The 22,674-nt window shown below is 46.3% G+C and overlaps 2 protein-coding genes across 5 annotated transcripts in view; one reads left to right on the top strand and one right to left on the bottom strand.

Annotated features, from left to right (window-relative positions):
* The window catches only part of NUDT2 (nudix hydrolase 2), a 99,862-nt gene that overhangs the window by 22,425 nt on the left and 54,763 nt on the right, over positions 1-22,674 (top strand). For 2 of the 4 annotated variants that reach the window (XM_086960295.1, XM_086960294.1), the window contains exon 2: positions 18,238-18,328. The exons of the other annotated variants lie outside the window; for them this stretch is intronic. The gene's annotated coding sequence lies outside the window, so the exon portion shown is untranslated. The remainder of the gene's footprint in view (positions 1-18,237; positions 18,329-22,674) is intronic. 4 annotated transcript variants of the gene reach the window in all.
* The window catches only part of KIF24 (kinesin family member 24), a 411,488-nt gene that overhangs the window by 380,006 nt on the left and 8,808 nt on the right, over positions 1-22,674 (bottom strand). The gene's annotated exons all lie outside the window — the stretch shown is intronic.

The following is a 22,674-nucleotide window of genomic DNA, read 5'->3' as shown; positions in this document are numbered from 1 at the left end:
CCATGTTGTTACTGCGTACATTTCACATGCTTTACTTAATCTTGCATTCCCAATGAGTGTTTGCTTTTTCTAGGATGTTGTTATTTTTTTTTAGGCAGCATATTGCTCTTGTCTAGTGCATAATTTGAATTGGGTCACATCCAGGTTTTTAGAGAGGGTCAGTGCAGTGCAAGTTGCTCTCAGAGGGGCAGTATGGTGTTCAGTGGGGGAGAGGATGTTGCACTACGGTCAGAGTTGCTGAATTTGGAATTGGGGAACCTGGTTCAGCCTTGTTGACCAGTCCACCAGACCACTTCCCCTGAGGAAGCACATTCCCATACTAGACCTTAGAAGGCCTCACAAGATTAGAAGTCCTGGTGTCTTAGCACCAGTAGGTGGACCCTAGCGGTGGCAAATGCGGGTTAACCTTAAAGGTCTGTCCGCCACAATTCATTCTGAAGTTCACCTCCAGTCTTGCGGACAGGCCTATGAAGCAGCACACCAACAGTGACTCTGTCACTGAGGTCACAGGACCCTTGAGCAGGGTGGCTCTAGGGCAGTTCAACTGCACCAGCTGCTGACTTCAGGTGGGGGTGTCGTGTTTGCAAGTATATGTTTTTAAATGCACTTGCTGCCTGCTTCCTGGCCTCTAACAATTTTTTGCAACAATAAAAATGTCATGATAACTCCAGTGATTAATGTTCTTAGTAGAGAGAGATGGAGTTTTGTCTAGTGGAAGTTTTGACTCATGGAAAGGAAGAACAGAGTTGATGTGCCTGCTGCTAAGAACGTGTACCATGCAGATCACAAATTGCACATAATGTAAATAGGTCTGTGGGTTACTGATTTTGTCAGAGATACCCTTTTGTTACTTGCAGTTAATAAATTATAATCCTAACCTAGAACAGTGAGCTATTAACTGTCCATGTAAGAGCTGCATGCAAACTGCAAGGTATAAATTAGAGTGTTATGGTTTTTCCCCAGTCTTTGGTTATCCTAATGTTGCAAAAAGGGTTCATTTGGATAGAATTCAATTCTGTTTTTTAATGAGAAACCCCAACCATGGTATTACGTTTTAAATTCTGAGTGTGTGTTTCTCCAGACCAATCATTATTAAACTATGCTGCCTACTAGTATGGTTGTCATGTGAACACCTACACCTTGTAGTCCTTTTCCTCATGTAACATTTCCTATACAGTGATTTACACACGTATGATTGATTGTCTCTGTATAATATGTGTGATGTGAAGTGCTCTGACACCCTACACTGGTATTAGTGGTGCTGTACATTTTCTGATACTTTTTTATTTCGACATTTTTAGACATGCTAACAGTCTCTGCAAAGATGTTTCCTTATTAGTACCAGAGGAACATACAACCGCAGCAGTGAGAAAGGTGACGAGTGAACCTTTGCAAAGGGCTCTCCACTTCACAGCAGCACAAGTCACATTTTTTTTTAACTTTTGATCCGTTTGAGCTATAAACAATTCATTAGTTAAAATCGTCAGATTATGCAGCAGATGTATTATGTGGCAAATATGGCAGAGCCATAATTATGTGGAAAACATTTGAAAACTAGGATATTTTGCCATTCATGTTTGAACTGTTCGTGTGGAAAAAGGTAGGAGAAGTGCTGATGACAGAAACTCCATGGCTGGGAGACAAATGGCTTGCAATTCCACTTTTAAGGATATTTGGGACATTCTGTAATTGGAAACTAATCCCACTTTGTGAATGTATTTAATGTCAATAACTCATATTCCACTTTAAATAAACATGTGTATCCATTGGTTAAATTAAATAACGTAATAAGGTGTGAATGTGAAATGGGAAACAAATACAAAAAATTGGGATATTTTGCTCTTTCTGCCACACCTCTGACTCCGCCCACTGATCCAATCCACAGGTTATTCCCACTCTCTGATTCTCCGCCCACAGTTTACCTACTTTTTTTCCCCCACTTCGACCACTGGGCTCTTGGCATTTAGAAAGGGACTCTAGGCATGGCTGTTCAAATGAACCCATCCAAAGCAGCAAGGCCCTCAGCGCCTGGATAGCCTCGTGGGTGATTAGCCGCGTTTACAAATCCTGTGTGATTGATCAAAGAAGCAAGTATCTTTATGTCTTAATAATCGGTGACAGTGACAGATGTGTCAACTTTTTGTTTTTGACTTTTGTATATTTACTATTTATTTTGCAACGGGATGGATCGCAAGTGCACATATGTAACCTCTAAACATCAATATGGAAACTTTGTAGCATGTACATAATTTGTTGTTTGTAGTCATTCTGAAGCCAGAACATACTTTTCTGTGAGGCTGTTGTCAAACTCTTTGTGTTGGTATATAAAAAAAATAACTTTTGCTTCTGTGTTCCATTTATTAGTTTTGTTGTTGCTTGTTTTCTAATTTAGAGTGGTTTTGATATGTTTCAGATTTTTTTTGTTAAAGAAATCCGTATTTGAATTTGGTTTGTTTGCACACTTCCGAGAGAAAATTAGCTGAGCAACATAATATTTTTCGCAAGGCGACAAAATCTTCTTTTGAAAAATGTTTGTTCATTATCTTCGCAATTGTTTTGATTTTACGGCCTTTAGCTGTTTCAGTGTGAAGAGGATGATACAAATTTCCTAATGCACACTTGATTTACGTTTGCTCTTCACCAAAATATCATTTAAAAATAAAAAAATTATTTTCCGCATTTGCTTGGCAAGGATTTTTTGGGCCCTGCAGCAATGAAGGAAAATGTCAGCTTTAACAACTGTTGGTCTATGTAAACACAGCATTGTCGGGGTTAAGTAGTGCATGTAGGGGGTAAAGCTCCCAGTGCCACTGCACCTGCTGCACCAAAGATAGTTACAAATTAAAATGCAAGTTGGGGTAGTGGGGGAAATGGGCATGCACTAAAAAGTGAGGATGGACACACACAAGCATTAGCGACTGGTACCAAGAGTTTTCTTTAATGTGCTCCATTGGTATAACGTGAAGGTGCATCAAATGCTGGGGTTGCAATGTATTCATAATCTTGCGAAGGGGCCTACATTTGGTGACTTTTTCGAAAAACATGTCCTTTAGGGTCCAAAATATAGATAATATGGCATAGCGCCAAACCAGGGTTGTAATTGGCTGTGGTGCAGCAGGTTGAGTGCCAACAAGTAATTTACTCTAAAGGGAGCATTGAACCCTGACAATGCTCTATTTAAATAGACCAACAGCATTTAGAGGTGTAATTTCCCTTACTGTGTAATTTCCCTTACTTACAGCAGGGACTAATAAATCCATGACCTGCTACAGCGCAAACATTCTTTCTCTTGTTTGATGCGTGCTTACTGCATCATGGCAGCATTTGATCCTTTATTTGTCCCGTTTTAAAGAAATGTTAACACAGCCAGTATTATGCCTGTTTTTATTTTTTATTTGTATTGTATATTATTTAATTCATTAATCAGTCTGCTTGTATTGATAGAGTTAAAAGAAAATAAGTATGTAGATGGATGATCGAATACATAAATGAATGCATTTAAATGTTCATCACTGTATATTGATACTGAAACCTGTTACCAGTCCAAAAATAGCAACCATTGTAGCATGTGACAACATCGGATTCTGCAAATGTACACTTTGCCCATAGTAAGCCATTATGTTAGCCCCAGGCCTTTCATGGGGTTGGCACCATCATGCCATAGGCGCCTACAAAATGCCAAGACTTACTGCCATTTAAACCAGGTCTATTTTATGCCAAAATGCTCACAGTGTGCCATTCATTACCACCATGATACTAGCACAGCATTATGTAAGATGTGAGTACCATCATGCCAGCAATGTCCAGAATGTGTCAAAAATAGTTATTGCAGGGGGCGTGGCTGGCAGCCGATCATGGCGGCAGCATAAGGGACGAGCTCCGCGGCTGAAGCGGCCTCTTCGTCGATCCGACACAAAATCCGTCACAAATTGCAAGCCCCAAGGCAGGTACCGGACCCCAGGACCGGGCGGAGTGAGCAGCGACAAGCAGCGATAAAATCCGACATACGCAGCCAGAGATACGTCGAAGCCTCGGACCGGCCTGCTCACACCTCCGGAGCCGGGACCTTCCCTGGATGTTCACCCCGCCGGAAGTGCATCCTGACCGGAGAACTTGGGCCGGAAGTGCCCGTGTGGCGGTGGACTCAACAGATCGATTGCACCTCGGGGAGTCTGAGACGGCGGCCCACATGGATCGAGGAAGCGGTGCTTGAAGGAAGGGCCGCCGGAGTCCTGAAAGTTTCGAAGGACGCCACCAACAGTGCCGAGAGCCTGGGCAGCGACAACGGAGTGGGCGCCCGCCATCTTTTGACCTGAACAGTCGCTACGCACTCGGCGACAAACGGAGCACCTCGCACCCTGGACAAACACGCTAGACCTGATCATTGCTGAACCGGATTGGCCAGGAGGTCCACACTGATCCGCACATCCTGGCGCGCAGGGGCACGAGGAGCACGACACTCAGCGGCATGGCGGGGAAAGGCCCTAAGGGAGGCGTCACGCAGACTCGTATAGACCGATTTACCTCCGACAAACCCACCGGATCCCCGGCAGGGAAGGAACAGAATGGCAAGACGGCCGACTCCCCAGGGGGGAAAAAGGCCACACTGGACGATGTCATGGTCGCACTGGCCCAGCTGCAAACAACCGTTGGCGGAATCTCCACGGACGTCACCCTACTTAGAGCGGACCTCCACAAAATGTCGGAGAAGGTCAAGAGCATGGAGGTGATCACGAAATCGCTGGTGGAAGACGTCGCAGAACTCCAACGTGACATGGGAAAGATGGCGCAGGACAATAGAATGCTCCGGGAGAAGCTGGATGAGCAGGAGGGGCGTTCCAGGCGCAACAACATTCGTATTATAGGGGTACCGGAATCGGAAGGCGTGAAAGCGATGGATCTCTTCGTAGAGAACCTGATAACTAACGAACTAAAGCCGAAGGGACTGTCCAACTTCTTTTCGGTGGAAAGGGCCCATCGAGTCCCGGGTGGTCAACCGAAACCGGGGGCTACCCCGCGACCCATAGTGGCACGCTTGTTTAACTTCCGTGACCGGGACGCAATCCTGCAGGCAGCCAGGTCCTCCCCTCCCATCAAGATCCAGAACGCCACCGTTGCCATCTTCCCCGACTACACTGCGGAAGTCTCCCGTCGGCGACGAACATTTTTCGACGTGAAAAAGGAACTGAGGTCCAGGGAACTGCCGTACTCAATGCTATTCCCCGCAAGACTACGGGTGGTAGCGGAGAACAAGACCTGGTTCTTCGACAGCCCGGAAAACGTGCAAGAGTGGCTCGAGGGATGGAGACCGGGTCAGAACCACAGACGGACAAATCGCCCCAGAAAAGATCGGGCCGAAAGCCATCGCCGAGACTCACAGGCCTCGGGAGGGGGACCGGACAACAGTGACTCTTTGGGAGCTGAAGGCGGCAGGGAAGAGGTTGAGGAACAATGACCACTTGGGAACATTTCATTCTCGCTTTTGTGTTGAGACTCTTAAGCTGCGAAGCGCTTCCCGCCATTGGACACTGGGTGAAGGGCCTCCGGGGGTGTGAATGGGAGACTGCCGGCTGCGGAGAGTCCCTCACCCCAACGCGCAAGTACACTGTTTGGGGGATGGGGTATGCACTCTGCTAAGTTGGGGGGGCGGGCAGTTTCGAGTCCGTGTAGCAGGGGGGCAGGGAGGGGGGGGGAGTTGGGTAAGTTTACTCTATGGGACTTCTCGGTCCTACAAGTTTATGTTATATGCACACTTTTGTATCTAGGCACGTCTCATGTAACTGAGAACTTCTGGTCCTCTCGGGGCACAGGGAGGTCTGATTGGGAGTTTCACTATGGCTGCAACGGATAGTCCAACCACGAAGAACTCGCTAATTGTCATGTCCTGGAACGTGAGGGGCCTAGGGGATAAGATTAAGCGAGGGCTGGTGTTGCAGGGGATAAGGAGACGTGGGCCGGCTCTCATTCTCCTACAGGAGACACACTTGTCGGGTGCGGCCACGAAGGCCCTAGATAGGAGAGGCTATCATATGATAGTGCATGCCGAGTTCACTTCGGGGTCCCGTGGCACTGGCATCCTGCAGAAAAAATCATCCAAATTTATCGTCAAATCTACTGCAACGGATGACCATGGCAGATTCGCGGCGGTTCATGGCCAGTGGGAGGGGAGGCTTTTCAACATAGTCTCTGTCTACATACCACCAGCCCTACACTCTGAGGCCTTGCCAGATCTGGGCAAATTCTTGCTGACCCTCCCTGATGGGGAACTGCTCATAGGTGGGGACTTCAACATGACACTTAATAACACCGTGGACCGTTTTCCCCCACGTACACACGCAGAAGGGCCCAACAGGCTCCAGACGTTCCTGAATGCACAGGGGTTGGTGGACATATGGCGCGCTCTACACCCTACTCAGCAACAATATACATACTACTCGGCCACGCACAATAGTCTGTCTAGGATAGATTACTTTTTTACTTTACTTAATGGTCACCTTACAGTAGCGGAAACGGATGTACAGCCACGGGGGGTCTCCGATCACTCGCCACTCACCTTGACACTCACCACTACGACCATGACACGACACAGATTGTTCCCGATTTTCCCTGGCTATCTCAAAGTGCCTCGGATTACTAAGGACCTGAAGAGGGCAACACGGCTATATTTCGAGGAAAACCAGTCTTCGGTGGCCTCCCCCTCTATATTGTGGGAGGCGTACAAGACAGTGTTCAGGGGTCAGGCCATAGCTGTGATCGCGAATCACAAAAAGGCGCACAGGCAAGAGGCCCTAGATATAGAGTTAGGCCTCGAGAGGGCCAACACAGCCCATATGGCTAACCCCTCAGACGACACGCTCCATGAACTCCAGGTCCACCAGCACCGCCTTACAGACCACATGCGCAGGATCACGATATCGGACATTGCGGCTACACAGCACAGGGTATATGACATTGGGGACAAGGCCAGTAAGTTGCTGGCGTGGTTGGACAAGAGACAGGGGGGGGGGGGGGAGAAGAATATCCTACAACTCACGGACTCGCAGGGCAACAACCACACCCGCCCCGACGAGATAGTAGAAGTCCTCGACGATTATTTCACCACTGTCTATAACCCAGAGATAGTGGTGGGGGAGGAAGAGGTCCAGACTGCTCTTGCGCACGTTCCATTGCTAGAGCTGACACCAGAGATGTCCAAGGACATAGATGCGCCTCTTACGGTGGAGGAGATTCAGCTGGCTATAGGCGCCCTCCACCCGGGCAAGGCGATGGGCCCTAACGGGATCCCTATTGAATGGTTGAAAATCATGGCCGAATCCCTAAGCACACCCCTACTCGATATGTACGAGGAATCTAGAATGCAGGGTACACTGCCGCCAGATCAACGGATGGCAACCATTGTGGCGATACCGAAACCAGGTAAGCCCCCTAACGAATGCTCGTCCTATAGACCGATCTCCCTCCTGAACCCGGAGGCCAAAATTATCGTTAAGGTGTTGGCGAACAGGATCTTACCGAGTCTGTCCCACCTGATCCACCCGGATCAATCCGGGTTCATGCCACATCGTAGCACTGCTTTAAATCTCCGCAGGGTACGTGGAGTACTGGCGCGCGTTCCACTACTGCAGGAACCGGCAGCCATCCTCTCCTTGGACGCCAAGATGGCGTTCGATATGGTGGAATGGAGCTATCTTTTTGCAGTGCTTGCACGTATGGGTTTTGGCCCGATATTCCTCTCGTGGATACGCATGCTGTACAGAGACCCCGTAGCGAAGGTGACGGCCAATGGCCACATTTCAAGGACCTTCTCCCTAGGCAGAGGTACACGACAGGGCTGCCCGCTTTCGCCCCTGCTCTTCGCATTAGTTTTAGAACCACTGGCGGTTACAATACGTACCACCCAACTCCTGAAGGGAATACAATGGACCCCGTTATGGGAGGACAGAGTATCCCTCTACGCAGATGACATGCTGATCTATCTTACGGACCTGGAAGAGAGTCTCCCTAACCTCCTGGCTCTCTGTACAGCTCATGGGCGAATCTCGGGCTACACCATTAACTGGACCAAGTCCATCATTTTTGAACTGCGGGGGCCGCTCCCGCCTCTCCCGGACTCCTGTCCACTAGAACTGGCGCATACATCGTTCAAATACCTGGGGATACATATCACCCGGGATGAGGCGGAATTCGCACGATTGAACTTACAACCTCCCTTGGCCCGGCTCCGAGGGGACGTGCGCCATTGGAAGGACCTCCCCCTAACGCTGCTTGGCCGGGCAGCGCTATTTAAAATGATGGCTCTGCCACGTTTCTTGTATGTGCTGGAAAATGCCCCGTATTTGGTGCCAGATAGCTTCCTCCAGAAAATAACGGCACAGATCTCGGGCCTGTTGTGGGGCAACCAGCCAGCCCGCATTTCTCACGCCAAATTAAACAGGGGGTGGTACGACGGGGGAATCGCACTCCCCAACGTACAGCTATACTATTGGGCGGCCCAGCTCAAAATCCTTAACCAGTGGATACATGCCCCACAGGACGACCCAGCATTCAAGGCAGACAGGGCACAACTGGGTGCGAACAGTTTACTGGCCCCACTGTACCACCGTGGAGTGGCGGCGAAACTCAACGGTCCTACGAAACATACAGTTCGCATTTGGTACAAGGCACAGGCAAAGTTGAAGTGGGATGGCATCATTACGAAACTTACGCCCCTATGGGACGCGAAGGCGTTGGGCCACTTGCGGCGCTCTAAGGGCTTCACGCAGTGGGACAACATCGGCATCTCCACGGTGGGGGACATGTGGACGAGGGAAGGAGTGATCTCCTTTGCCGTTCTGCAAGAACAATACGAGTTGGGGAACACAGAGCTCTACAGATACATCCAGGTCCGTCACGCACTGCAAGCAGCGATCCCGCCCGACACGTCCCTGCCCGAGTCCTCCCCTCTGGAGGACCGTCTACTTACAGACTACATGCAAGAAGGGGCGACGTCGCTAACATACCGCAAATTGGTTAACAATATGCCTGATCCACTGGGGAAACTGAAAGACAAGTGGATGGTGGAAGTGGGTGACTTGGACGAAACTGAGTGGAACGCAGCCATGGCATCCCCACGTGAAGCAGGCATATCTTCCAAATTTCGCCTAGTGCAGCTAAAAATCCTACACAGAATCTACTACACCCGCACGTTGCTTCATAGACTGCACAGGGCCGATCATCCATACTGCCTCAGGGGCTGCGGAGCAGAAGGGACCTTCATACACACGGTGTGGGAGTGTCCACTGATTGTCGGTTACTGGCAACGGGTAGTGCGCACAATGGCTCAGGCACTCCACACCACCCTCACTCTAGACTCACGACTCTGCCTGCTGAACATCTGGGAGCCAACTGACCTCACCTTTTATGCAAGGACCTGGGTCACAGTGGGGATGGTAACAGCGAAACGGGACATAGCTCAGAGGTGGGGGTCGGCTGATCTCCCTACACTGTCCCAATGGCTCCGCAACATGGACATGCTTATGTTGACTGAAAGGGCGGTGTACAAGTTGAGAGGTAATCCGCGTAAATGGAATGGGGTGTGGAAACCCTGGAACTCCTATAGAGGGGATATCTGTGAACAGCTGGAAGAGGACGACCTCGAAGGATCTGAGAGTGAAGAGGAGCATTGACTGGGAGTACATATGTATGTAGGGTGTGTGCAACGGAATTGGCTGGGACCTGTCTTTGGGAGGTGGTAAGGGAGGGTGTGGGAATTGGAGGGCTTTGAAACGATTACTTGCTCTCTTTACAGATGGACTGTGCTACGAGTGCCGAAAGCTACTACTTCAAGTACGTGCCGGACTAAGTGTGCTGTTTTTACTGTTTTATGTTTGTTGCAAGAAAAAAGGCAAGACTCAGACGAATAGTAGCCAACAAAACACAAAATTGCAAACTGTATTTCTACGACACATGTATATCCCTATTCATCACGTCGCCGATGAGGCCTGAAATGCTTTGACACTAACGTGAATGGTATAAGTTTCATCATCTTTGTATATTGTATTACCTCATTCACCTGGTAATTAATGTATGAAAATGCGATGGATGAGGATGTAAATACTATCTTTGTTTTGCGCCAAAAATAAAAATTAAAAAAAAAAAAAATTGTTATTGCACATGTTATTGCAGAGTCCACATTATGCTACAGTAAGCCAGTAACCTGACAAAGATGTCCACTTTGAGCCAGATGGCATGGCTTATCCTCATTATATCAGGGATATTTTTATGCTAGAAGATGGTAACATAGTTTCATTTTTCCACAGTATGCTAAAGATTACCACACTAATGACCGAGCGGAATTATGATAGGAGTGGGTTTTACCTTGTCAAGAAATACCACCACTATATTAAGAAATACCATCATTGTGCCAGAGCTAGGCCCCATCCCACCATAGATGGTCCCAGTAAGCAGCCAAGAGGTGAGGATGGTCCCAAAATTCTAACGGTGATCTGAGTTGCTATGGCCACATGAGGGTGGCTAATAAAAGTCTGAAATTTCCACCCCAGGTTCTTACTCTCTTCATTGGTGACACTTTGTTTTTCTTCCTAGCTCACCCCTCTTACCTCCCACTACTGGCATCCCTGAGGCACAGGGCTTATTGATTCTTCAGAAATCTAGAGGCCTCGCCTCTTCATCATAACGCCTATCATTGTCTACCGCTACAGTTGGAGAGCTTAGACATTTGAAATCTCAGAGGAAAGACCTGGTGTATTGCCCATTCTATCACCAGGGTGGATTCTCAATCAAAGCCTGCTTTCACACCTGAAAAAATGCCGATGCCCACCACACTTGCACTACTGACTCTGTCTTGAATATGAATTTACACCTGCTCTTCATTGTGGAATGTTGGCTCAACCAGCTCACATGGTGGCAATTTCAAGCTATCATAAAACTGCTAGTCTCAGTCAGGTATATCTTTGGTGAAGTAAGAGCGAATAATATAAGCAGTAGAGTAGCTCAAATCTATCTGAAGGATCTAGTGGGCACAAAAATTAACACCCTATATTTTGCATCGTATAAAAATCCCTAAAAGCAACGTGGAAATCTCCCTATTTCACATCTTACGTACTTTTAATGTATCATCCCCCAGACCCTATAACGTTTTTAATGAAGAGATCATTTAGTAATTGATTTCAAGTACTCCCAACTTCTTCCCCGGGCACCTCGACTTAAAATGGAACTATACCATGGACACTTTAACCTCAGCATTCAAAAATCTTCTACATTAGATCAATTGCAGTAGCTATCCAACCCCCAAACTCCTAACAAAAGAACAATTCAAGACCTAATCATCCATTACTTCAGCACGGTAGGCTGCTTGTGTGTTTGTGTGGGGGAACATCCATTACGACGCAGTGTTTACACCACACTACCATTACAACGTCCTTTGTTCAGCACTTTTATTCTTGCACCACAACTTTGTATTAAATAACTCCTTGCAGTGCTCTTTTTTTTTTTTTTTTTTTTTTACTCTTTTTTTATTTAGCTCACTTTACCTTTAAGCTCCTTACCCGATCTACTGCAGCATTATTATTATTATTATTATGTTTCTTATATAGCGCCAGAATCGACCCCCGTAGGGGTATCTCCGCGCTTGCCTTGGGAACCCGTCCTGGCTTTTCCCTGTGAGATAGCCCCTACAGGGCATCCCCAAGGTGAAAGCCAGGCATCCCACCGCGGGGGAGCCGTTGTGGAGATTAAGCAAGCTTAATGCCCAGAGTTGCAGAGTGTGAACCCATGATTAGGTCAGGCACCGAAGCGAGAATTATCGAGTCCATGGACATTTGAGCTCAAGACCCTGCCGCGTCGGGAATTGAACTCTGGTCCCGGGTCTGACCTCTGCTTCAGGGTCTGCCTGCTCTAACCAGTGAGCCACACTTCTCCACACTTCTGCCAATTGAGCGGAGGGAAGTGGAGTCGCTCCGATTAGTCAGGGGTATTTCCGGCTGTGTTTGTAGCCTAGTGCTTCAAGGAACGGCCATCAATTGGCATGCTGGGGACACGTGCCACAGGCAAGCCCGTCTGCGCCCATACTCCGCTGTGCACCAGGGAAAAGGGCCACTCCCTGATTTAATCCAGAAAACAGCACCTTAAAATATGGGAACAGAGTAATATTGCAGCCTGTCGTTTTTCCCTTGGCTTAGGAGACACCTTGACTGATAACATCATTGATTGCCCTGCTTGCAACTTTCAGCTCACCTCCTTGGCACTGGGGTAGAAGATATCTCCGGATGCTTGTTCAGCTAAGAATACCCACTCTGGATTTCTTATTAATGCCAGATCGCTTATTAAAAATAAAATTGAGATGGCTGAGTTTATTGCTTTCAATGAGCCAGACTCTGTGTTCGTTGCAGAGATCTGGGCTAAGGACTCTTTGGGTTCTAATCTGGTTAAAGCTATTCCTCCAGGATATACCATCACCCGACTTTATAGAACCGGTCGAATTGGGACAGAGGGTGATCGGCCATTATATATAAGACCTCCTATACTTGTTTTACAGAGCCAATGCCTATCCCTATAACTCCCTGTGAAGCACTATTCTCTCTGAAAGTGCTGCTGACCAAATCCTTTGCTGGAATCCATGTCTACCAGCTGCAGAGACATAGGTCTTCGTTCACCTTGGATTTAGCCCACCTAATAGAATCTTATCTTGGAAAACCTAATCTCACCCTTTTGGGAGATTTTAACTTTCATTTAGACCGTGATCTTTGTAAAGTTTTGCAGGTTTTTAAAGATACGATGCTATGTTGTGGACAATTTTACATTTAGTAAGGACAGCTACCCATGACGCAGGACACATTCTTGATGGCATTTTCTCCAATGACCACCTTCTTAGGGTTAATGAACCTCTTCCCCTCATTTGGTCTGATCAGCATTCTGTCCCTTTCCTTTCCCTCCACACGCGAAACTGCTCTGGGGGCTATCAATAAGGTGTTTAAAATAAAGTGGAAAGGTATAAGTAAGGAATCCTTTTTATGGGGTCTTCAGAATCAAAACTGGACAGACAATAATGACACTGGTAGCCACAGAGTTTTGGTCTTGGCTTACGGCAGCCACTGACTCTTGCTCCCCTTAAATAATCTTTTGTATGTTGGAAGAAGCCCACCTCTCCCTGGTTCTCAGAGAAGCTGAGAATTCACAGGCAAGCTTGTCACCACCAAGAGCATGCTTGGCGTAAACACTCTCAAAAGAGCCAGCTTTAAGGCCATTCTGGTAGAATATAAAGCAACCGTTAGGCTACAGAAATCTCTGTACTGCAGTAAGTTTGCATCAGTCAAGCCTTCCTGGGATCTCTTTACACCGAAGATTTTTTTTAGCAACACCTACTGTTTTTTCCAATTCTGAAAGCTTTCAGGTGTTCTGTAACAATATGGCAAAATTGTTTCATTCCAAAATTTGTGACCTCTAGTCTTCCTTGGACAGTCTCAATTCTGAGCCCTCCATCTCTGCCCAAAAGAATAATAATATATCCCATTGCATTTCACAGACCAAGAGCAGGGATTATTGTTTTTCTGCTTTTTACTCTCTGTCCCATTAACTGACCGAACAGTTTCTCCGAAGTGTTACATCGGGCTCCCCCCCCCCCCCCCCTGCTTGATCCCTTTTCTCCTAAACATGCAGCTGGGAGGGGATATCCTTATTCCCCACCTCACAGCAACTCTTAATAGAGCCATCACTGGATGCTAGCTGGAAAACTGTGATTGTTAAGCCCCTGCTTAAAAAACCTAACTTGGGCCCCTCTGAATTAAAAACTATCGGCCCATTTCCTTGTTACCTGTCCCTGCCAAGATCCTGGAGAAACATCTAAATATCCAGTTGATTACTTATTTGGAACTACAGCATCTGCTGGTCACATTCCAGTATGTATTTAGGAATAACCATGGGACAGAGGCTGCAGTACTATCCGCAGTCAATAACTTCCGTCCCATAGTTGATGCTGGACAGGCTGCGGAGCTGACCCTGTTGGACCTATACGTAGCCATTGACACCCTCTCTTCTACAAGGATGGTTGATCGCTTACAGGAAATTGGGGGTCACAGATTCAGCCATGAAGGTTCTGTCATCCTTCCTGACGGATATGTCAAAGTGAGCAATGGTGGACCGGTTCTACTCTGCACCCATTACTATGTGGGGTTCCGCAGGGCTCATCCCTGAGCCCATCTTATTTAACATATATGTCTCTCTGCTGGACAAACTGAGTATATCTTTTGGGCAGCAGGCTTTATCCTAATTGTGTATATCACAAAGGACATAGAGGCCTCCGCCACCAATTTTAACAACTGCATGCAGGCTGTGGCCACCTGGATGGTAACAAACTACCTCCGACTGAATAGGGATAAAATCGAGGTTTTGATCTTGTGCATCCCACAATTTATTTAGACCCATTCTTGGTGGCCAGAAATGCTGGGTCAACTTACCAGTCCTGCTGACTCCACAAAAGATCTTGGTGGTCTAGTTGATCTGCCCTTTAATCTACAGGTTAATAGTACGGTATCATCCTACTGAGCAACAACACATGTAAAAGGGGGTGTCCTCATAGGAGGTTACAAAATGATAAAAGTTGGTAGTAAGGAGAGGCTACTAAGCCTATTGACCAATGAAAAGCCACAGTTTCTAAAGGACAGTGACATAAGCCGATGAAAAATATGCTGGGAGAGTGGGCGGGGCTTCAAGTACATACCTTAATACAGCATGAGCTGCCCATGTTCGACCTAAAAAGGAGAAGGAAATGACAAAAAGAAGAGCTAGAATGTGAGAGAGAATTTTAACCCTTACGCACAGAGCACAGATTAGCTTCTTCATTCATAATGCAGTCTACGACTGTGAATGAAGAAAAGTAGCTATGACATTTTTATCGAGAGTGGCCTTCATGGGCCTGCACTGGCAGCTACCCAGCTTTACAAAATTGGATACGTACTGTTTTAAAGTTCTGCCAGCTGTATATTCTCTGTATAACTGCCAGACAACAAACTGTTCTTCAAAAATGTCATAGTTTCTCACAGATCTTTTCTAAACTATGGTGTCGCCATTTTCTGTGCTGACTTCTGGCTAAGCTCTTTGAGGATTCTGAACATTTCCCTTTGTTTGTTTGTAGCATCTGTGATTCTTGCCTCAAAATATTCTGCCTTTCTGGCCATAATGGCCTTTTTGTATAGAATTAGCATAGCTTTATAACTAGCAAGCATGGCTGGAAGGTATAATTTACGCCATAGCCTCTCAGCTTGACAAAGGGTTTGCTTCCTTCGCCGCAGGTCCTACTTAAGTTACCAGTTAAGGCCTCACTCTCCAGGTCGAGGTTACCTTTTGTTAATATGTTAAGGGAGTTACTGAGATTAGATTATCAGCCTCAATCTTGTTCCAGCTGCGCACCACTCTCCACTCTGGGGGTGGATGTGGCAGTTGACTGGTTAGCAGAACCCAGCAGCTAGTTACGGAGTGGTCTGACCATGGTCTGTGAAGCTCACCTGTGGCTCAGTCATCCAAATGAGGTCCACGATTTGGCATTTACCATGGGTGGGGTAGTCCACCAGCAGGCGGAGCCCCAGCGAGCTCATTACTCCCTCAAATTGGCTGGCAGATAGCTGTCTTGGAAGTTTATCCCAGTGGTAGTTGAAATCTCCTACCACTAGGAGACGTTGGTACCAGGAGCGGAGATCACTAATAATCTTCGAGAATGCCTCACTGAACCTAGAGGTAGCTCGAGGAGAGCGGTATGCCGCCACGAAGGCTAGACCGAAGGATTTGAAAAAGATGTTTATCCCTAGGATGTCCGCGCTATCCGTGCTCTCTGCCACTATCTTGGTTACCAGGAGCAGTGTATTGTAGATGTATGGCTCCGCCTCCTCCTCTGGTATTCTCTTGTCTATTGTGCCATAGGACATCAAAGTTCCCGTGCAGGGCAGCAACAATGTCCCGGACTAAGGAGTCAAGAAGTCATTGTGCTGCATCTATAGCTGGGGAGACATCAAGCGGTGGGGTGGCTGGGCAGGCTGATGAGGGTACATGATCTACAGGCTTTCAAGGCTGGGATGCTATTGGAAATTCTAAATTAGGTGATGTGATGTGTTGCATTGCTATATGCTTCTTTATGGAACGCCAGTATTACTACATCAACAAACACCAATTCTTCATATACCTGTAACTTTGACAAGCCATATACCCTTACATTTAAGACTTGACAGACCTCCTAGACTTCACCCCACTTGAAGCGATTCTAATGATGGAGGATATGGGGAGACCTAAGATATGATTGCTGCATACTGCTTACAATTATCAATCCATCGGACAAGTTTGATACTCCTGAAGTGGGCATAGTGGAGAAGTGTGGCTCAATGATTAGAGCGGCAGACCCTGATGCAGAGGTCTCTGTGCCTATTCCAATCATGGAGTCCCACTCTGCAACTCTGGGCAATAGCTTGCTTAATCTCCACAACGGCCCCCACAACGCTAAGGATGCCTGGCCTCCACCTTGGGGGTGCCCAGGAGTGGACGCCTCACGGGGAAAGCCAGGATGGGTTCCACAGCGGTATTCGTTCAAGCGCCTTGAGACCCTTGCGGGTGAGTAGTGCGCTATACAAGTATCAATTTACATTTTACATTTACATAGTAAGAGGATGTGGGATCACTAACAGATTAGAATTGGCCAGCGCCCTGTGTGTGTCATGTACCTCTCCACTGTGGAAAGTCCTAAAACCTAATTCAGGTTAAGCCAAGTTGTCTTATTTTTATATTGTTGTGGTCCATCAGTAGTCCTGGGTGAAGCGGAGTTGTGCTTCGGTAGGCAGGTTGCAATGCAATATGACTTAATGGTGAATCCCTCAAGAAAGGTTAGTTTGTGTCTCATGCAGTTATATACCCTATCATGGAAGAAGAGAGCCCATACCAAGGGTACAAAGGTTGAAAATTAGGAACCTGAGTACACAACAGAAGGAGAAGCAAGACAACTCGTGGTGTAGTGACTACATAAATGAGAAAACTCTTTAAAAAAAAAAAACATGTAAAAAACAGACTGTTCTTTCCTCCTTTTGGAAGTAGGCAGGCAATACACTCTAACTCGTGCAACTTTTCCCCATTTCAAATCTCTTTGAATAACAAGTCTTAATATCACCCAGTTTATTGATGCTGAGCTTATCTACCTGGGAAAACTAAAAAGTTCAGTTGGCCTTCCAAGGGTTCAGACTGGTGACCTGCTGGTCACACTGGATGACCGCAACAGATGCTTAGCCTGCTAAATCTCCCTGCAACTTGATTTTTTTTAAATTAATTTTTTTAGGGTCAAGGCTCTCAGAGTAATAATCTAATTTATAGGTAGATGATTCATGGTTACCATAAAATGTGTAGGAGGGTGGTCCGTTATTCTTAAACCGTATTAGCACGTACATCGGAAGGCCTTAAACATTTTCATGAAACTGAGCCACTCTGGTCCACTCGCATGGGCCTATTTTTTCAAGGTCATCCACAAGTATGTTTTCTCTACTAAGTTTCGTCTATGTTCGGATTTTTAGCTCTACATAACCAACGAAACAACCTGGTCTTGGAGCTGTCTACATTATTGAATTGATGCACACAAAAACTGCACTTGTGAGGTAAACATTTGTATGGGGTCCATTCCCTTACACTGCCACTCACATAACTCAACATTTTGAACCAATGTTAGGATGATATTTCTGAAGCAACACAAAGTCCTTTTGTGGGTAGGGTGGGTAATGTTGAGAGAAATTCTGAAAAACGAAGGTTTGAACGTGATAGTCATTTGTCCAAACTACCGACAAAAATACCCATTTGCGTACTGAAGTCTGCACAAGTTTAGTTGGCAAAACCAACAAAGTGTATTATGGTGAACATCTACCGCTAATCCCCTCCCCCCAATTTGTATTCGTTTTTATAGATTTCTTCATACATTGCTTTGAATGAAAGTACACGTGAGAGAAACTGAAACTGAGGTTAACAGGTGCCTAGCTTTCTCATGAGAAGAACAAACTAGCATTGCCAAAGCCAGTAGTCCTCGCCTACATGAAATCTGCTGACCTTATCAATGTGTTTTTAGCTGTGTGCAGAGCAGGTTGGCTGCTGTGCAATATAGCTGAAAGTAAAGAAAAAAACTGATGACTGCGACATAACTCTTATTTTCTTTAATTTCATTCATGTTGATGGTACAGAAAACGAAAGCTCTCTGATGCGGCCATTGCGTTCTTTTTTTAGTGGCGGGTAAGCAATAGCTGAGTCGAGGGGCAGGCAAGCAAGGACTGGGAAGTGGGACCGGTTATTGTTAAAGCTGCTACAGGAGGGGAAGGTAAGCAACAACGAGTGACGTGAACTCCAACTCTCTGCCCTTTTTTGAGTTAAAAAAAAGTAGAAGAGGATCTCGAACGACCGTGCATGCACTGTCCAGGCCAGACCTAGAAAGGACCTTAAAAAAATACAAGCCAAGTCCTTCTGTGAATCCTTGCTTATCAGTGGCAAACATAATAATCCACATTTGTAAAGCACGAACAATCCCCCGTAAGGGTCTCCAGGCGCATGAGAGTGAGGCTGGAAAACCTCAAAGGTGATGGAACCGGCTATGGGCACAATACGAAAAGCAAAGTGCCAGTAGATAAATTAATAGGGAGTTTTCCATTGCTGGGGTTTCAAAACCGTTTTTGTGCAATTCCAAACATTTTAGAAGATGTTACGGGGTTTCCTAGAGAGGCATTTCTGGGTAGTGCCAAGCGGGATATTGCTTTTTAACCACATTGTACAGGGTAGCATTAGACCGACCTGGATAAGGTTTACAGGTGGCTTTATTGGGTCTCTCTGGAACCAGCCTCCCCACTAACCCCTCATGACCCACCCAACTCCCCCCTCCCCCACAATGGTCATATGGCTATGAATGCCTCTTTGCGTGTGTCTACCCTAGGAATTTTTAAGAACTGTTCTGGTAAATGGTGCATTTAAAAAAAAAACTTGGGTTAAGAAGTACATATTGCATAAATAAGATTCGTTTATAGGAGGATTATGCGGTTCTCCGCTCAAGGAACTGTAGTTAATGGTGCATTTTAAAGTTCATTGGGTTTGTAACATTGGTCGAAAGTCGGTATGATTTAATGACTGCTTTAGTTGTCTCATCCAATTACTTGTAGGGTATGTAATATTGTGGTAACTCTTGCACTTAGAGCCTATAGCACTGGACAGAACTGGCTATGTTGAAGGCTTCTTTGCTGGAAGCATGGAGTATATCCTAGTTATAGTCTGTGAGCCCTTCTAATAAATGTGCATTTACAGTACTTCCAGTCTGTACTTCCAGACTGGCAACATTGATAAAAAATGAACAAGATTTCTTATAATGAGGTAATAAAAATTACAAGTCTTAGAAAATTACGTGTTGCTTGATTAAAATAAAGGCTGTAGGTGTCGCCCATGACAGGTGGCTACATGGTAGTTATTGCGTCAAGGACTTTTTCCCTAAGGAGTCACTGTAAAATATTAAGGTGTGTTTTTAAAGCCCATTCGGCCAGTAACTTTGGACAGAGTGTGCATCATTTGAATATCACTTTGCCAGGTGCCTTTTGGGCATCATCCAAGAAAACTTGGAAATGGTGTATTATATCAATCAATTTATTTATTTTTGAAAGTTTTATATAGCGCGAACATGACCACAGAGGGTATCGGAGCACTTTACAGATTATGCAAAAAGTACAAGCACGACTACTCACCTGTAAGGGTCTCAAGACGCTGGGGGGGAGGAGGTGGGGAGGTTAGCAGGCTCCAGTCCATCAAGGGGGGAGAGGGGGTCGGGTCTGTCAACGAGCCAGGTTTTGAGGTTTCTTGCGAAGATGGGGAGCAATGTTGTCCGTCTTAGGTGGAGCGGCATGGCGTTCCAGGCTTGGGCCGCGAGGAAGGAGAAGGAGCGGTCTCCTGATCTGGTCTTTCTGGTGCGGGGGACCACAGCGTAGGAGAGCTGGGCAGATCGTAGGGTTCTCGGGTGCGTGGAATTTGAGTCGGCTGTTCAGGTATGCTAGTCCGGTGTTGTGGAGGGCCTTGTGGGCATGGGTGAGCATCTTGAAGGTTACTCTAGCTTTGATGGGGAGTCAGTGGAGTGTGCACAGGTGTTGGGAGATGTGGCAGTCTCTTGGCAGCTCGAGGACCAGTCTTGTAGCATTGTTCAGGATGTTCTGTAGCTTGCGGGTGAGGTTTTTGTTTATTCTGGCTTACAGTGCGTTGCCGTAGTCTAGTCTGCTGGTGACCAGGGCGTGAGTGACGGTCTTTCTGTGTTCGAGGGCAGGGATGTGGAAATTTTCCAAAATTCTACTTGGCCAGGGGACAAAATGTTACACAAATCTACTTGTCCTGGGAAGGTAACAGCTTGCCCCGCCTATTTCATTAATTACTAAGGGAGGTCTGCTCGAAGAGAACCTGTACTGCAATCAGTGCAACATACTATGCAATATACATTTCAAGTGCAAGTCCAATTATGCAGTGCATGGTTATGCACTCTTAAATGCATCTGTTGTAGTGGGTGGTTGTACAGCATGCATGCAGATGTGTCAGTGTGTAATGCACCTAATTATCAACTAATTTGCATGTAACACATTTTCATGTGAAGAGAAATAGTACCTAAAGGCCGAGTGCAGACTGGTAACTGACTACATTTCTTGAAGTGTTATTGGCACAGACAAAACTTTGTCGAAATATGAACCTGTAGAACAGAAGGGTGTTAATCATAGGGCGAACTCATAGCTGTCCAGCTTCAGATGTGATGCTCAGATAAACTTGTGAATGGAAATAACTGCACTTATTGGCAGAGCTTATGAATGGTTCATGGAGCAGCAAAATCACGTAGCAGATGTGCTGTGGCTCACTGAGGTAGTATCCACAAGTACAAATACACAAGAGGCAGTAATAGACTGTTACATCAATCTCTCCTTTTACACTCCTGGTCAGGTGTAGTGTGTTTGTATTATTGTGCACTCACCGCTACATCTCTACATTCTTATCCCACACAAAGCGCATGTGCAGCATTGGCAGGAGCAGTACCGGGTTCTCTCTTGCATATAGCAGTGGCAGCAGCTGAGTAAGCTACCCTAACATGAAAGAGTGCAGCTCACCAATTGATAAAGTTTGTCTCTCTCCGATAAGTAGGAAATGTACCAGCAGTGAAATCTTTATACTCACACAGCTGGAAAGCAAGCGTTCGACTCGCAGCGAAGAGAAGGAGCGTTATGTTGAAAAGACAGTAAATCTAGAAGTGCAGAGCTGAGCATCGAGACGGAGGCTAGTGAGTAACTGCAACCACTCAAAATGTCATGTCACACCTAGCAAGGACGCCTTGGCTCAGTCACAGTAGAGTTGGAAACACCGGTCTGACCACCTGGATAGTCAAATGCCATCTCGTGAATGAAGTTGGTTTATTCTTCAGCGGCTTTAGATAAAATAATAGCTCAACAAACACCCAAAAGCGCCACTACTTTTATTTTACTTTCCTCTCGTGATATATCGGGTCTGGTGGCTTAGTAAACTAATGCGTCCACTGTAGGGCTCTGTGTTTGACCTATGTTCACAGATTCAAATCCTGCTGGGTCCACTCAGCCTTTCATCCTTCTGAGGTCGACAAAATGAGTACCATTGAGTTGGGTAACAATATAAACATCTGTTATTCGGCGCCAAGATAACCTTCTGGGTGAACATGCGCTTTAAAAGTGCACGTTAGGTTATCAAGCCATGACACAGGCCTGAACACTGAAGCACATTCCCTACACCTCTTGCACTGATCATGGTAAAGTCGGATTTCAGGGTTCTTTCCTTTCACTTTTAAAACTGGGAAAGTAACGCTTCGGAATTTGCTTCATCTGTAAAAGGAAAGCACCTTGCATGTCATGTGAGCCTGTTGTGGACATTTATTTTTTGCAGTTTTTTTTTTATATAGCGGGATCACGACTCAAAGGTATTGGAGTCCTTCTCATGAGCACCAGTTACATTACACAAGGTCATGCTCATTATTTTTTAGGCGTCCTCTGATCGGGGTGTGACCCATATAAGTCAAACAGTTAAGCAAGTAATGAGGTGCGAGAAACATCTTAGGAGGGCGCTTTGAGGAGGAAGAGGCAGGGCCGAGGCGCTTGCAGCACTTGGCTGCAGGCAGCACTCAAGATCCTCACGAGCCAAGCAGTTATTTCAAAATGTGGTTAAACAGACACATGTTCCCAAAAATAGCAGGAAAGAGAGCATGAAACATGGGCCCCTGAGGGAAAAATAAGGCGAGGGGGAGAGAACGAGACCGATAGTGTTAACTCATGTCACATTGTGTGCAATGTGAGAAGCACACTCTATTAGCCCACCAATGAATGAGTGTCTGAGATATGTGACTGATTTGGGACATTGGAATTTCAACATCTTTTCGTCTTTACATCTATACTAATATAATAAAGAGAGAGCCCAAACCTTTGAGGCGGGTAATCTCAGAAACCACAGCACCAATCACAACACCCAATACAGCGTTGGAAAGGGTAGTTGCAGCAGAAGGACATAGGCTATGCGGACGGCCACCATATACATTTAAAAGGTAAAAGAACCGTGCCAGCAAAGTAGTCCCTTGTGGGCGTGTCTGCGTTGTGCTGTGGGCGTGTGCTGTGGGCGTAACAAACTCTGGGGGCGTGTGGT

This window comes from Lissotriton vulgaris, chromosome 3_1 (assembly GCF_964263255.1).
Source record: "Lissotriton vulgaris chromosome 3_1, aLisVul1.2, whole genome shotgun sequence".
Lineage (NCBI taxonomy): Eukaryota > Metazoa > Chordata > Amphibia > Caudata > Salamandridae > Lissotriton > Lissotriton vulgaris.
This window is presented reverse-complemented; position numbering and strand designations above follow the sequence as displayed.